The sequence below is a fragment of the Lissotriton vulgaris genome, chromosome 8 (assembly GCF_964263255.1).
Source record: "Lissotriton vulgaris chromosome 8, aLisVul1.2, whole genome shotgun sequence".
Taxonomy (NCBI): Eukaryota; Metazoa; Chordata; class Amphibia; order Caudata; family Salamandridae; genus Lissotriton; species Lissotriton vulgaris.
The window spans coordinates 1501713055-1501728062 of NC_141696.1; the positions used below are offsets into that span (position 1 = coordinate 1501713055).

The window sequence follows — 15008 nt, forward strand, 5'->3', positions numbered from 1 at the left end:
ATCACTTTCAGAACAGTCAATTAGGAGGTCGAGGAGAAACCGAAACTGAAAATAACAATGTCACCGGTGGGAAGGATGTCCCTTCACCGCTGTTGTTGACTTACTCCTCGGCCAGCCAGAGCATCAGAGACCCCGGTCTCGTCCGGGGGCAGGCCAGAAAGTTGAAGACAATGTAAAAATGGTTCCCGAAGTCCGATCTCAGTCTTGAAAGTATATTAGGATCAGCAAGAGTAGATCTTCAAAAGCCCATATAGAAATTCAGGATATTCCAAGGATATTTGCGAGAGGGCGGCGCGGGTCACGGGAGCCCTCTGCTTATGCGACCATCTTGGATGCCCGCTTAGCTCCTCCTCCAGGCATGTCCTTGTTGTTTGTAAATCATGCTGTAAACAGAGGCATCACACTTGTGATATTTATCACAGTATAGCTAGTGTTCGGATAGGTGCCTAAATATTGTTGGCAGGGCATGGATTAATCATTCTCAAAATGTATTGATGACCTTTAGTATCCAAATGTCTGGGTCGGCTGGGGGCTTCTAAAAAGGCCTCAGGGCAAAGGTGGGTGTTCTGAATGGAGACAGGCACGAATTTAAAGTTAAATGAGTTTGAAATCAGAATTTGCTGTCTGTGTCCTGCTGGCCTGCCTCAGAGAGGGCTTGTATGTTATGCTAGTTTGGAAACTGAACTCAGGCTGAGTTTTGGCCAGAACTCATGTGAGAACTTTGTTAATATTTTGTTTACATGATTCCCCATTCATTAGCTATCTCCATACAAACAAAGACAATTGACATCTGGTTTAAAGGATACCACTATCAACTTCAAAACAAAATGTAGAATGGCTCCATCCGGCTTGATCAATTTACACATGAGAGGTTTTGAATCAATTCAATTTCATTTACAGAGGGCAGCAGACACCTATTCCTACTAGGCCAGTTTGCCTTGCAGTTGTTTTTCTACAATTTCACAATGATTCATCTCTGTTGGAAGAGGAGAATCAGGGTGAAAGAGACAGGGGTCGGAGGTCAGGAGCAGCAAGAGAGCAAACTACACAGGGAGGGGCAAGAATGGGATAAGGCGGATGCCTTGTGAAGGAAACATAGAGACAGCAAAAATGAGCGCGGAAAGGAGAGGAAGAGATAAGGCCGAGAAGGGAGTCAGAGGAAGAGCCAGAAGGAGGGAATAGACACCGAAGAGCAGAGCGTTGATTTTCTACCAAGTGAACGGTGCGAGTAATTCACTTGGCTTTCCTTTGCCTACTCGTTGGTATTTGTAGTATTTTAGTTTTAGCTTTAAATATACAACTACAAGTATCAGAATGCAAAGAAATTGTAATGGATGAACTATTAACTTCACACATGAGGCCATTTGAAATCTCTAAGGGAAGAAGGCCAATGGGAAAGAGTGAGAATGTTTGAGAAAGGAGGGGGTACCAGGATGGAAAAAGAACCAAGAAGAACAGAGAGGGATGAGAAGGCAGAACAAGGAGGATAAAAGAGGAATACATCTGGATGTAGAGACAAAAGGAGAAATGTATAGATAGAGGGATAAGAGACAGGGAAAAACAGAGAACGAGGAACTGGGAGAGGGCTGAGGAAAGGTTCAAAAGATCAGAAAGAAGGGACCAAGAGGCATGAACCTGAGGCTGGGTGAAATCAGATATGAGGAGCTCATAGACTACAGTTTAGGATTGTAAACTTAGAAATGCAAAGCTGGATCTTGGGGTGACTTGAATATCTGAGGAAAGAGAATGGAGGGAGGACCGGGAAAGGGAAGGCAGGAGGGGCAGAATGGGACAGGAGTAGACCCAGCAAGGAACATTAAGGGGAGGAAAATGGAGGAAAGAGAGAGGGTGAGGTATGAGGTGTGAGTGAGGACGGAGAGGAAAAGGAATGGAATTAATTATTTGAGAGAGTTAGGGGACAGGCAGAAAGAGAGGCACAGAGGAAATAATGAAAGAGAAGGGCATAGAGTGCACAGAAGACAGAGGGTGGCCCATTTCCCTTAAACCCTCTGCCACAACACCGGTCTCCATCTTCAGATTCCTCTTTTATAGACACTACATATTCACTTATAGCAATCTGCCAGTGCCAACGACCACCTGGCATGGAGGGAGGGAGGGTACAAAGGACCGACACCAAACAGGATAGGTGTGGTCTTTCCTATCACTACTGACCGACAGACATTTGACTCTATACAGATTACATAGGGTTCATGACAGGGATTTAGAGGACTTAAATGCCCTGACGAGTGCTGTGGACCTCTTTAGGATTTATTAGTGGGCAGAAACAGGTAAGCATAATACTGGGGTCCTGCTTTGTAGAGCCCCCTCTGGCAGCTGCATTTTACGCATGTCATAGGGAGTGAGAAATGTAGTTCATAACAATGACCCATCTACACTTTTTTTGCCGTACGCTATAATTTCCGGTCCCACGGGACACTGGTTAGTAGACTGGGATACTCACCTTATCGCCATGATGACGGGAGGGCCCGATGATGAACCATGTCAGCTTAGTGAGTGAGGGCTTTTAAATAAAATACCCACTCAGTGCTTCAGTTCCACAGGGGTTCATTCGGCAGAGGAGGGGGATCAGTTCCATGCAATCTGAAAGATCTCGGTTTCAGACCTTTTCTGTAATGTGTGTAGTTTGTCTCTGCCCTCGGGCTTGGGCTCCAGGTGTTCCAGGGCCCCCAGCCGGGGCTGGCTATAGTACTGGTGGAGCCGTGTGTGGCAATGTTTGTTGGTCCCCCCCCTTAGCCACCTGGTCACGGATTCCCTTAATACCACCATTTGACAATGCCCCCCAAGTTTCCATACCCACTGTCTCTTAGATTCATTTAGTTTTATAGCGCCACTCATACCAGTTTAAGGTGTCAAAACACTTTACATCACACATACCTTGCACAGAGACAATCATGCGTGTGTAAGTCAGTTTATAATACATTTTACATAAGACAAAGGCCTACAAGGTGTAGGAGTTACATGCCATCCATACTGGTAGGCTGTATAGTTTAGGAGCCTGATAGATTTGGGGGTCTCTTGTTGGCATAGGTAGGTACCTGTGACAAATAGGGACCCTTGCATCTAGTCAGGGTAAGGGGGAACACTTCAAAAATAACCCCTGCTCACCCCCCTGGTAGCTTGGCACGAGCAGACAGGCTTTTCTCAGAGGCAGTGTGGAAAGCATTTGTGAACACATACAGTTATCAAGTGACAACACTACAGATGGACACCACACAAGTTGTATATTAAAAATAAGTATTCTTTTATATAGATTTAACACAAGACCACAAACAACAAAAATCCACAATACTCTACTTAAAATGGTAGAATTAGCTTATTTCTCTTTAGATCTTTAAATGCAACACTTTGAGTCAATGTACCTTAAGATGTGTAACACGTCTACAACGAAAGTGTTGCAGGGATGGTGATGTGGTAGTTCCTTACACGCAAAGATGGTGATGCGTTGAAGATCTGATGCAAAGAAACAAAGATGGTGTCCTCTTCTTGATGCAACACGCTCCTCCGATGTTGCGAGATGTTTCGACTCGATGCGATAGCTGCAGCGGTGACAACCTTGTCCAGTGATGCGATGACAGTAGCTTTGGCGGCGACACTCTTCTCCGACGATGTGAGACGCTTCGGCTTGATGCGACAACTGCAGCAACGACACCCTTGCTCAGTGATGCGGTGGCGGCAGGCTTCTCCGTGGATGCGAGGTGCTTCTGTGATGAGATGCTACCGTGGCTACACCCTTGTTAAGTGACGTGATGCAACGGCTGCGGCGGCACGCTTTTTCAATGCTGTGAGATGTTTCTTGTGGTGCAGCGCAATGTGACAGCTATAGCCGCGACACCCTAGTTCAGTGATGCAACGTCAGCGTCTGCAACGGTGACATACTTCTTCTTCATGAGTCACGCTTCCAACTCGTTGAGAAACACAGTCCCTCAGAAGGCCCAAAACAGCTGCAGGCACTTCCAAAGAACTCTTGGTGAGCTGGTGGTTGAAGTCTGTTGTCCCTGAGACTTCAGCAAGAGGCAAGCTTTTCTCTCAAGCCCTTGGAGATCCTTCACAAGTTGAACAAAGCACACAGAAAGTTCCTTTCTCCTTTCTTTGGCAGTCATGCAAACATTACAGGCCAATACCCCAAGCAGCACTTCAGCTTGTGGATAGTCTCTCCTCAGTCTCTCTGGTTCCGCTCCTCAGCAAAGGTTTCTTCTTGTTTTCCAAAAGTTATCTAAAGTTCTAGGGTTTGGGTCCCATCTTTTATACACAGTTTCTCTTTGATCTCTGAAGGCAGAGAGGCCTTTGCTAGTCCAAACCAGTTCTGGTCAGTTCAGGAGCACTCTGTTTACATAACTCCTTCTTTCCTTTCACAGTGCAGGGCAGAGACATCAGACGCACCACAGGAGGCGGTACCAGCATTGTGGAGGGAAGGCACAGCCCTCTTCAGGTCCCAGGTGCAACTCTTCCCTCCCATCTAGATGCAGATCTCTCTATTCAGCACTGGGCTGACTCACCCTGTCTCCTGGAATCCCCCATCCCCTGTCACTCAAACTCCAGACAAGGAACACACAACCTAGCAGAGGCAGGCTTGGATTGTTAGACAAGAGCATACCTACTTTCTAAAAGTGGTATTTTCAAACACAGAATGGTAAAACCAACTTCACTAAAGTATGTATTTTATCATTCTGAGTTCAGGCATACTAAACTCGAATTTCTACCTAGTTCCCTGAATTAGTTGGGATTATAAGGTGTAGTAATCAAACTGCCCATTCTGGCCTAGTGAAATAGGTAGCCTTGCAATAGTGAAAAATGAAAATGGCTGTAAGTTAGTATAAGGACATGCCACAACCATCAGGGCTTGTCCTACCTTATACATACAATGCACCTTGCCCTTGGGCCTACCATAGGGGTGTCTGATATGAAGAAAAGGGAAGTTTTAGGCACTAGCAAGTGGGTACACGTGCCCAGTCATCATGGCAGTACCGGACTGCATACAGGCTCTGTTATGGCAGACCTGAGACACACTTTTACAGGCTGCTTCTGTGGGTGCAAGCCCACCAGCAACATTTGGTTTACAAGCCCTGGGGACACTCCTGGTGCACTGTACTAGGGTCTGACAAGTAAACGAATTCAGCCAATCATGGAGTCACTAATCCATATATCAATGTTACAATAGGAAGAGCATATGCACTTTAGCACTGATCAGCAGTGGTAAAGTGCCCAGAGTCGTAAAACAGCCAACAACAGGTCAGAAAAAATAGAGGAGAAAGGCAAAAAGTTCAGGGATGACCCTGCAAGAAGGGTCAAGTCCAACAGAGCCCTTGATCCCGAAAAGCACAAATTCAGAATATGAAATGTAGCACCATTGTTAGGGGTTTTCTTTAATAATAAGAATTGATTTCTACCTAAGTATTGTAGAATTTTGCAGATCTGCAGTCCGCGAGTTCATGCGAAATCGCAAAAAATCTTCAATTTCGCGGATTTTCCCGCGAACTCGTAGATTTTTTTGCAATTTGCACTCTACTCAACTGGTGTACTTTCTACTGGCTAATCAGTAAGTGCTACCTCGTTGAGAAGGTCCTATAGATTAGCCTGTAAGGAAAGGAAACTAGAATTGAAACAAGCCTTGTGGAATCAACTGCACGAAAGCTCCCTAAGTAAAAATAGCGAGGTATTTTGGAAAGTGATTAGAGCCCCATTTCTAGCTGATAAAAAGAATCAACCAGCGATAGAGGTGGCTATAGATGGAAATACATGGGTAAACCACTTTTCAAAAATCTTTAGAGAACAGTCAGAAACAGATCCTACAGGGGGGATAACCAGTAATAGCAACATTGAGCAGATGAATTCCTTTCCCATTGCACTGGTTTTTACATTAACTGAAGTAATTGCTGCAGTAACAACCAGCAAAAGTGGGAAAGCCCCTGGTCCAGATGGGGTACCAGTGGACTTTTTTAAACATAAACTAGATCTATGGGCCCCAATTCTGAAAAGGGTCTTTGACTCCACTATGAAGTGTGGCCTATTAAAATCTTGGAATCAATCTATCATGGTCCCTATATTTAAGAAGGGCGAAAGACAGAGTGTTACCTGCTACCGTCCAATCTCACTTCTGGACTCACTGGGGAAAGTACTGGGCAGAGTGGTTCTCCAGCGTCTACAGGAGTGGGCTGAGGACAGGGAGATCCTGTCGGATATTCAATTTGGCTTCCGAGAGGGCTTCGGAACCACGGAACAAGCCTTAAATCTATCTTTGATGATGGGGAAATACGTCTCAGCCAAGCGGGGTAGGTTATATATGGTTTATGTCGATCTCTCCGCAGCGTTCGACTGCGTCTCCCATTCAAAATTATGGTCCATCCTCACAGAGATGGGGATGGAACAGGCCCTTGTAACCCTCTTGAGAGAACTCTACAAAGACGCCTCTGCTAGGGTACGTTTTGGAGCACAAGGTGAATTATCCAAACCATTTAGAGTAGAGTGTGGGGTTGGGCAGGGTTGTGTCCTGGCCCCCTTTCTTTTTCCCTCTATACTAATGGCCTTGAAGTTGAGATGTTGAGGGGGGGCCAGGATCTTCCGCGAGTAAGAAACCGCCTAATCCCCGCTCTGCTATACGCGGATGACTCCGTGATTCTCGCAAGAACATCACGAGAATTACAGAAGGCTCTAGACAGATATGCAAGGTTCATGGGAACTTTGGATCTTCGCATAAATATAAAAAAGACCTACGTCATGGTGGCAGGAAGGAAAAAAAAGGGGGAAAAGGTATTTTTTCTGGAAAATGAAAGGATTGATACAACTGCTCAATATCCATACCTTGGCATCATGATGGATGAAAAGATAAACTGGAAACCAGCAATAGAAGCTAGAAAGCACCAGTTTCTACGAGCAATTGCGGCTCTTATACAATTTTCCCAAAAATTAGGAAAGAGACCACCAGTAGAACTGCTTCAGATTTTTAAAGCCAAATGTCAGTCCACCGCATTATATGGGGCCGGTCTCTGAGGTCATAAAAATACCAACTCTTTACAGGTAGCACAGAACTCCTTTTTAAGATTCTTGTTGGCACTCCCGAGAAGCACATCTACTTATGCAATGCATATGGAGTTAGGCATTTCGCACATAGCGGATCTGGCAAAAATACAACCGCTCATGCTCTGGCGACGTATATGGACCTCGACGTCAAATATCTTATCGAAACAGATAATAAGAGATTGTATGTTGTTGGATCAAGTGGGAAGAATCGAATGGTTAAAGTATGTAAAAAATACTCTTACAGATCTGGGACTCAGTAAATACTATTCCGCCCCGGAGTCAATTGCTGAAATATCCAGAAAAGATCTAAAAGTAAAGGCACTAACCGACATGGAAGAGCTACGATTTTATACTGAGGCAAGAGAACCTTCGGTTCAACACTCGCTGGCAATTATGACCACCTTGGAGATAGAGCCTTAATGTTGACTCACAATTCGAACGCTTTCTCTTAACAAGATTTAGAATGAACATCTTCCATAGATTGGTGGCATTTCCGACAAAAAATAGTTGGGAAGAGTGTCTAACTGTGTATCCATGTGACGACACGTCAGAGCAATCCACGATGCACACGTTTTTGTTCTGTACCTTCTACTCAGCACATCGCAAACTTTGGATAATCCCACTTTTAAGAAGAATGGGCTTAAGAACTTGTTGCCCCGCCATGCTACGTATGCAATTCATTGAATCAGAACTAGTTTGTAAACATATAGCGTCCTTTTTAAAATGCATTTTTAAACATAGAGTAAATCTTTGACCAAAACGTACCGCAAACAATATGAAAATTCCCCGATTGGTCTAAGCTCATAAAGGACTAAAATTGACCTAGGGAAATGTTGTTAGTTTTAAAATGTATAGAATATTAACATGTTGATTGTAATGTAATGATTTATATGCTGAAACTCTTTTATGGTTTTTATAAATTTAAAAAATCGAATAAAGATTTACTACTACTACCTTGTTGGGTAAATGTATAGTGCTTTTCCTACACTGCAGCTGCGTAAAGGGCCAGAAGATTTGTCTCCACTGACCATGTGTGCCTGTAACTTTGCCACTGCGCCAAAAGGCGCCAAAGTCCCTTGAGTGAGCTGTCCATCATAGTTGGGAAAGGGCGGGAAGACGTTTGATACCGCTAGTGTGTGGTGCGGGGCCAAACGAGCGGGGCTTCAATGCGTGCCAACATGCATCTTGTGTATAAAGGGTCAGAGAGCGAGCAGGGCAGCATGTGAGGAGAAAGCAGCCTCCTGGTCACAGGAACTGCTTGGGGGTTGCGCTCGAGAAACTCAGGGATTCAAAGACCTCCGTCGAGTATTACAGCTCATTTTCGACGACAGATATGGGGTTAAAGCACACTTGCCCAGCCTCAACTGTGCTCACTAATGTTTAGGGCTTAATAAAACGTTACTGAATTTGAGCTTCAACTTGGGCACATGCTTTATTTATATCTGTAACTGCTTCCTGTTGCGGTTTAATTTTTGGCCCACAGGAAACACTTACAGAGTTACTTACAGGAATTACTTACAATGGCGCCGGCAAGCTGCCAGAGTTGAAGTTGCAACTTGCAAGTAAGCAACTTCAACTCTGGCAGCATGCCGGCGCCATTCTAAAATGGTTACAAAGTTAGCTTCAACTCGAGCATCTGCCTTAACTGTGAGTGCTTCCTGTGGGCCAAAAAAAAAATCCTCCCACAAGTGGATTTGTGGATTGTTCGGGAACTTCGCGAGATTTGCGGATCACAAAATTGCCAAAAATCCGCAAATTCCGCGAGCGGAACAGATTTTTGGCCCACAGATAATTCTACCCAAATATTAGGATAAAGAAAGACTTGGCAAAAAACATGTAGCTGTAATATATTCCTTGCAGTTTGCAGGCAGCTCTTTGGGACAGTTAATAGCTCACTGCTCTATATTAGGATTTTAACTTTTAAACTGCAAGTAACAAAAGGATTACTGACAAAAGCGATAACCCATTGACCTTTTCATACTGCATGGAATTTGTGATCTGATAGGACACTCTCTTTGTAGCAGGCATTTTAACCTTCTGTGCTATGATGAGTCAAACGGTCCTCTATCAGACAGAGCTCGGGTCTCTCTCCTCGAAGAACATTAATCACCGGAGTTATTGTGAAATTAGTATTGATGCTTGAAAATTGCTGGGACAAGGAACGTGGCATCTGATGCTTTTAAAATAATAAACATGACGTCCCCACCCCAAGTCAGCGCCTGGTGCAGAGGCCCCAATCACACCGCCCTAGAGCAGGCACTGCCTCCAGCCCTTGACTTCCAGCACTTTCTTCCATGTTCCCCTCTCTGAAGGTTCATTAGGTGAGGCTCAGGGTCAATGCTGAGAGAGGGGTCTGGGTTGGAGGGTGGTGCTGTGATGTTCAGTGTCAATGCTGAGAGAGGGGCTTGGGTTGGAGGGTGGTGGTGTGATGCTCAGAGTCAATGGTGAGAGAGGGTTCTGGGTTGGAGGGTGGTGGTGTGATGCTCGGTGTCAATGCTGAGAGAGGGGCTTGGGTTGGAGGGTGGTGGTGTGATGCTCGGTGTCAATGCTGAGAGAGGGGTCTGGGTTGGAGGGTGGTGGTGTGATGCTCAGTGTCAATGCTGAGAGAGGGGTCTGGGTTGGAGGATGGTGGTGTGATGCTCAGTGTCAGTGCTGAGAGAGGGGCCTGGGTTGGAGGGTGGTGGTGTGATGCTCAGTGTCACTGCTGAGAGAGAGGCTTGGGTTGGAGGGTGGTGCTGTGATGCTCAGTGTCAATGCTGAGAGAGGGGTCTGGGTTGGAGGGTGGTGGTGTGATGCTCTGTGTCAATGCTGAGAGAGGGGCTTGGGTTGGAGGGTGGTGGTGGGATGCTCGGTGTCAATGCTGAGAGAGGGGTCTGGGTTGGAGGGTGGTGGTGTGATGCTCAGTGTCAATGATGAGAGAGGGATCTGGGTCGGAGGGTGGTGGTGTGATGCTCGGTGTCAATGATGAGAGAGGGGTCTGGGTTGGAAGGTGGTGGTGTGATGCTCAGAGTCAATGCTGAGAGAGGGGTCTGGGTTGGAGGGTGGTGGTGTGATGCTCAGTGTCAATGCTGAGAGAGGGGTCTGGGTTGGGGGGTGGTGCTGTGATGCTCAGTGTCAATGCTGAGGGAGGGGCTTGGGTTGGAGGGTGGTGCTATGATGCTCAGTGTCAATGCTGATAGAGGGGTCTGGGTTGGAGGGTGGTGCTGTGATGCTCAGTGTCAATGCTAAGAGAGGGGCTTGGGTTGGAGGGTGGTGGTAAGATGCTCAGTGTCAATGCTGCGAGAGGGGATTGGGTTGGAGGGTGGTGGTGTGATGCTCAGTGTCAATGCTGAGATGGGGGTCTGGGTTGGAGGGTGGTGCAGTGATGCTCAGTGTCAATGCTGAGAGAGGGACTTGGGTTGGAGGGTGGTGCTGTGATGCTCAGTGTCAATGCTGAGAGAGGGGCTTGGGTTGGAGGGTGGTGGTGTGATGCTCGGTGTCAATGATGAGAGAGGGGTCTGGGTTTGAGGGTGGTGGTGTGATGCTCAGTTTCAATGCTGAGAGAGGGGTCTGGGTTGGAGGGTGGTGGTGGGATGCTCAGTGTCATTGCTGAGAGATGGGTCTGGGTTAGAGGGTGGTGCTGTGATGTTCAGTGTCAATGCTGAGAGAGGGGCTTGGGTTGGAGGGTGGTGGTGTGATGCTCAGTTTCAATGCTGAGAGAGGGGTCTGGGTTGGGGGGTGGTGGTGTGATGCACGTGTCAATGCTGAGAGAGGGGCTTTGGTTGGAGGGTGGTGCTGTGATGCTTCATTGGTATCCAATTTCTTTGCCTCATAGGCACTGCAGACAGCGGCGCAGAGGATTTTGTATATTATTCATGCATCCGCTGGGAGCCAAGGCAGCACTTTCACATGTCAGCGAGGTGAGAAATATGTGTCATTATTTTCATCCTGTCGATGAGCTTCTTTGTAACGTACGTTGCAGCAGTCTAGGTGAGACGTCAAAAAGGCTCTTGTGAACTCTACCTGCTGATCCGTCAGTGTGGACGAGTGGGGGGGCACCCACATAATCCTGTGAGCTGGACCCAATCTCTGCTCCCACAAAACACATAGGGTTAGATTTATCGATCTTTCATGCAACGCAGCAAGCCCCAATGCTGTGGTGCATGATTGGAAAGGGCAGGAATGCGTTGTATTTACCGTAATACGGCACATTTGTTTTCTTTCCTTGCGTTGGCACACTTTTCTCTGCCTCGCGCCAATGCAGGAACTCCTGCCTCATATTGTAGGCCAGATTGTTTCTGTGTAGGAGGGGGCACCTTCCTGCGCAATAACAACCCTGATAGGCGTTTTCTTCTTTCTATGTGTGCAGCGCATATAGAAGGAGTAAAACAAAAGGAGAAATAAAGATCTTTCTCCTCTTTACACCTCTCCTTGGGAGGCATATAATTTTGATGCATCCCAGACCTACCACTGATGCTCAATCTGGGGATGCGCCAACATCTATGGGATGATGTGTGGGACACCCACGCTCTACCCATGGAACACCTCCCTGGTAGCGTAAGGGAGTGGTTTGAACTGCCTAGAATTACTCCAGATGTATCAAGCCTTGAGTGGCTTGATTAACATCACTTGGGTTTTGCGTCCACCCTGCGTACATTTGCATGGTGCAAGGACGGCTCAAAACCTTGATAAATATGAGCCTAAATGTGACAGTTTCTGTATCCGGTTAGTCACTTTTCAATAGTTCATCGAGGCCTAAATGCTAAGGGCCCCACGTAAAAAGGGACCACTCGCCATAAGGGCTGGGGTCCCGTAGGATGTGCCCACCACACTATCGGGTGCATCCCGTATTTCTAACATTGCGGCGGGCGATGCTTAAAGCACCGCCCGCCACAGTGCTAAAAATGCACGTCATGCATTTCAATGCACGACGTGACAGGCACCGCGCGGTGCCTGCCACGTTCTATATTGAAATGCAGGGGGGTACCATAGGTACCCCCCCATGTTCATCCCCCACCCCCCAGAATCCTTAGGGGCCCACAATGGGCCCCCGCAAGAGATTCCTGCATGCATTGCTGCCACAGAAAGGCATGTGTCCGCCCCCATCATAATATGGATGGCGGTGTCTAGCAGACACCGCCACCATATTAAACTCTTTTCTGCCTGGTCGACTTGTCGACAGGGCGGAAATGCGGCGGGTGGTCTTTCCATCCGCTGTGGTCCCCCGCCATAGTAATATGGCGGAGGAAAATAGGTTGTGGACGGGGACGAATGTCGAGCGGATTGCCACCACCATGCGGGCAGTGGTAATCCGCCCGACATCCTAATGGGACCCTTAGTGTGCACATGACCAACCCGTTATCCTGTGACACTGCCCAGAGCCAGCAAGCCCAAAATCTGACATGTTCTGTATAACTGTGAGTACTCATGTGCCACAAGTCAAAAAATTTTTTTTTTTAATTCCCTTTGAGCGAATTAACATCAATACAAAGGTACTTACAGACAGACAATAACCTCACCAATACAGAACAGTAACAAGGAAGCAATGATAGAAATGAGAAATTCAAAACACGTGAAAACACTATAGTAAAATTAAATCTCAATACAATTTATTGACATACATTATATTGATTAAAAATTGGGAAACATACACAGGACGGAACAATAATAAATAAAAACATTCCAATAAAAAAGGAGCTACAGGAAAAAGGACTAAACTCAAATAAGACAGTTATTTTGAATTTTCCTTAATTTCTTAATCCAAATTCACTCCTTGTGCATTGACGCGTTTTGGCGGTATAGTCAATATATGACCGCCTTCATCAGGGTATATGTATACCTGTTTCCCAATATTTCTCGGGCATAAAATAAATTTTTCAGTACGTCATAAGGGGTATACTTCCTCCTTATCCTTTGCATAGGATATTCGTCCAGCGAATTATCCTCTTAGTATGTATCGTATTCTAATTTAAAAGAATGGCGGAAACATAGTCCCAATTTCACATTTAGTAGCATGTCCAGCAATATAGCTGAAAGATAAAGTTTTAAATAGTATGAACCCAGTACGCGGTAAAGCAGCAGTGCGCTCAAAATCTAGTTCAAGGTAGGTCCAAGACGTAAATTGTTATATGGTTCTGGTAGACGGGTTAAAACCATGAACCTGAGATTTATTTTCTCCTTGCTTGTCCTCCTTTATTGAATAAACAAACGTCCCGCGTGAAACAATCCGGTCTTTCTGGCGTGCCACCCAAGCTTATCCAGGGCTAGAGGTGACATGACGGTCCCCATTTGGGTCCATCCAAATACAAAAGTGGCATGTTCAGATCTTTTGGAACTCTTAGATCGATTGGCTGTCTATACATGCACACATCCCTTAAGCAGTGCTACAGTCCATTCTGAGAGGTGGTATCCCTGTGCCAATTCCAGAGCCATCCAGTCAAAGAGGTTAAAGGCAGAGATGTATTATTCTGGCAGAGCCTGGACTCCATTAAACCCTAACATAGGCCGCCTCCACACCTGTGCACCAACCCATCAAACCATATAGAAAGCAAACTGTGCATGCTTGTGACAGACCATGGGAATGTCCAGTCAGTAACATGGAATGTTTTCCACCACTGAGCCAATTCCATAAGACAAAACACCCAAGGAGGCAACACCTCTGCAGCCTTCTTGGTGTCTATTAAAAACAGTAAACCAGTGCAAGGTAAATAACTCTGTGTCCTTCTAAAACATACCTTGTATCTTTCTGACATCTCTTTCTAGAAATGACAGATTAGACATCCCAGTTCCAATCCCAAGCACCCAGCCATACAGGTGACAGGCTCTGCATCCACAAATGGATGTCTTTGAGAGGAGGCAGGTTCTCGTGTCTATCCAAATCTCTGAATGTATCAATTGTGTGAGCTAATTTAATACTAAAGGTATATGTTCTCATTTGTAAAGGCTTGCATTAATTGCATTAATGATAACGGACATATTCACATTCGCTCCGGTGGCTCAGACGACATCTGCACTTTCAAGGTTAGCACCCTGGCATCAGGACAGAGCAGCATGCCTGCTGTATTCATGAAGAGTGGGCCAGAAGACGTTAATCTGTAGTATTGTAACTCATACTGACAGGGTTATTAAGGCTTGTGCTGCTGTATCTGCCACTGATGGGGACTGCATTAATAAATTTGCTGCTGGCACTAAATACCAATGTTTCTTATTCCCTGATGCTGGCACTGGCGCCACTGAACACTGATGGCTCCTCTGGGGTTCATGAAGAGCTTGGCAGGAGAGCTGCCGTAAATTGACTCTGCCAGAAGTGCGGAGAACGCTGTGTAGTAGGTCACTCTCAAGGAGTTTGGGAATGCCATAAACATATACCTTTTTGGCATTCTCCTACTCCTCACTAACCCGTTTCCACTCTAGAAATGGTCAAAGATTTTCTCCATCAAATGGGTAACTCCCCTTTCTCCATAGGTATGTATCACCCCCAATTCTGATGGAGACTTTTAACCGCAGATTCCTCAACTTGTAAAATCCCCTCAGGCACTAGATTGGATCCAGAAACTTCAAAGTAAATTCCCTTGCACGTTGGTAGGTGGCGTCGTGTGGCTCTGTTTCAGCTCCGTGCCGCTTGGATGGGACGTCAGACACCCTGTATATGTGCCACCTCAACATGCTGCAGTCAGTTTCTTACTTTCTGTGCCTTCTGATATGGATCCAGACCTAGCAGTGCTGGCTTTTGACAGACTGTTTTCCCTCAATTTCTCAAATTCCCACATGTGCAGATATGGGCCCTTAAATGACAGGTTTCAAGCCATGTTGTGACTGCAACTGACAGATACCCATGGCATCTGCCTCCGGTGCCTCAGCACCTCTCATGACTTAGAGTTGTGTTGCTGCTGCATGCATATGAGTCACAAAGCCATCTGTGACTGCATAGCCAGGACAGCCACCACAAACACCACCTGAAGAAGTGGTCATGGTCAAGATCAATGGCAAGT

At 46.2% G+C, this 15008-nt stretch overlaps 1 protein-coding gene across 1 annotated transcript in view; it reads right to left on the minus strand.

The window, feature by feature from the left end:
* The window catches only part of DRD3 (dopamine receptor D3), an 835727-nt gene that overhangs the window by 534143 nt on the left and 286576 nt on the right, over positions 1-15008 (minus strand). The window lies entirely within an intron of this gene.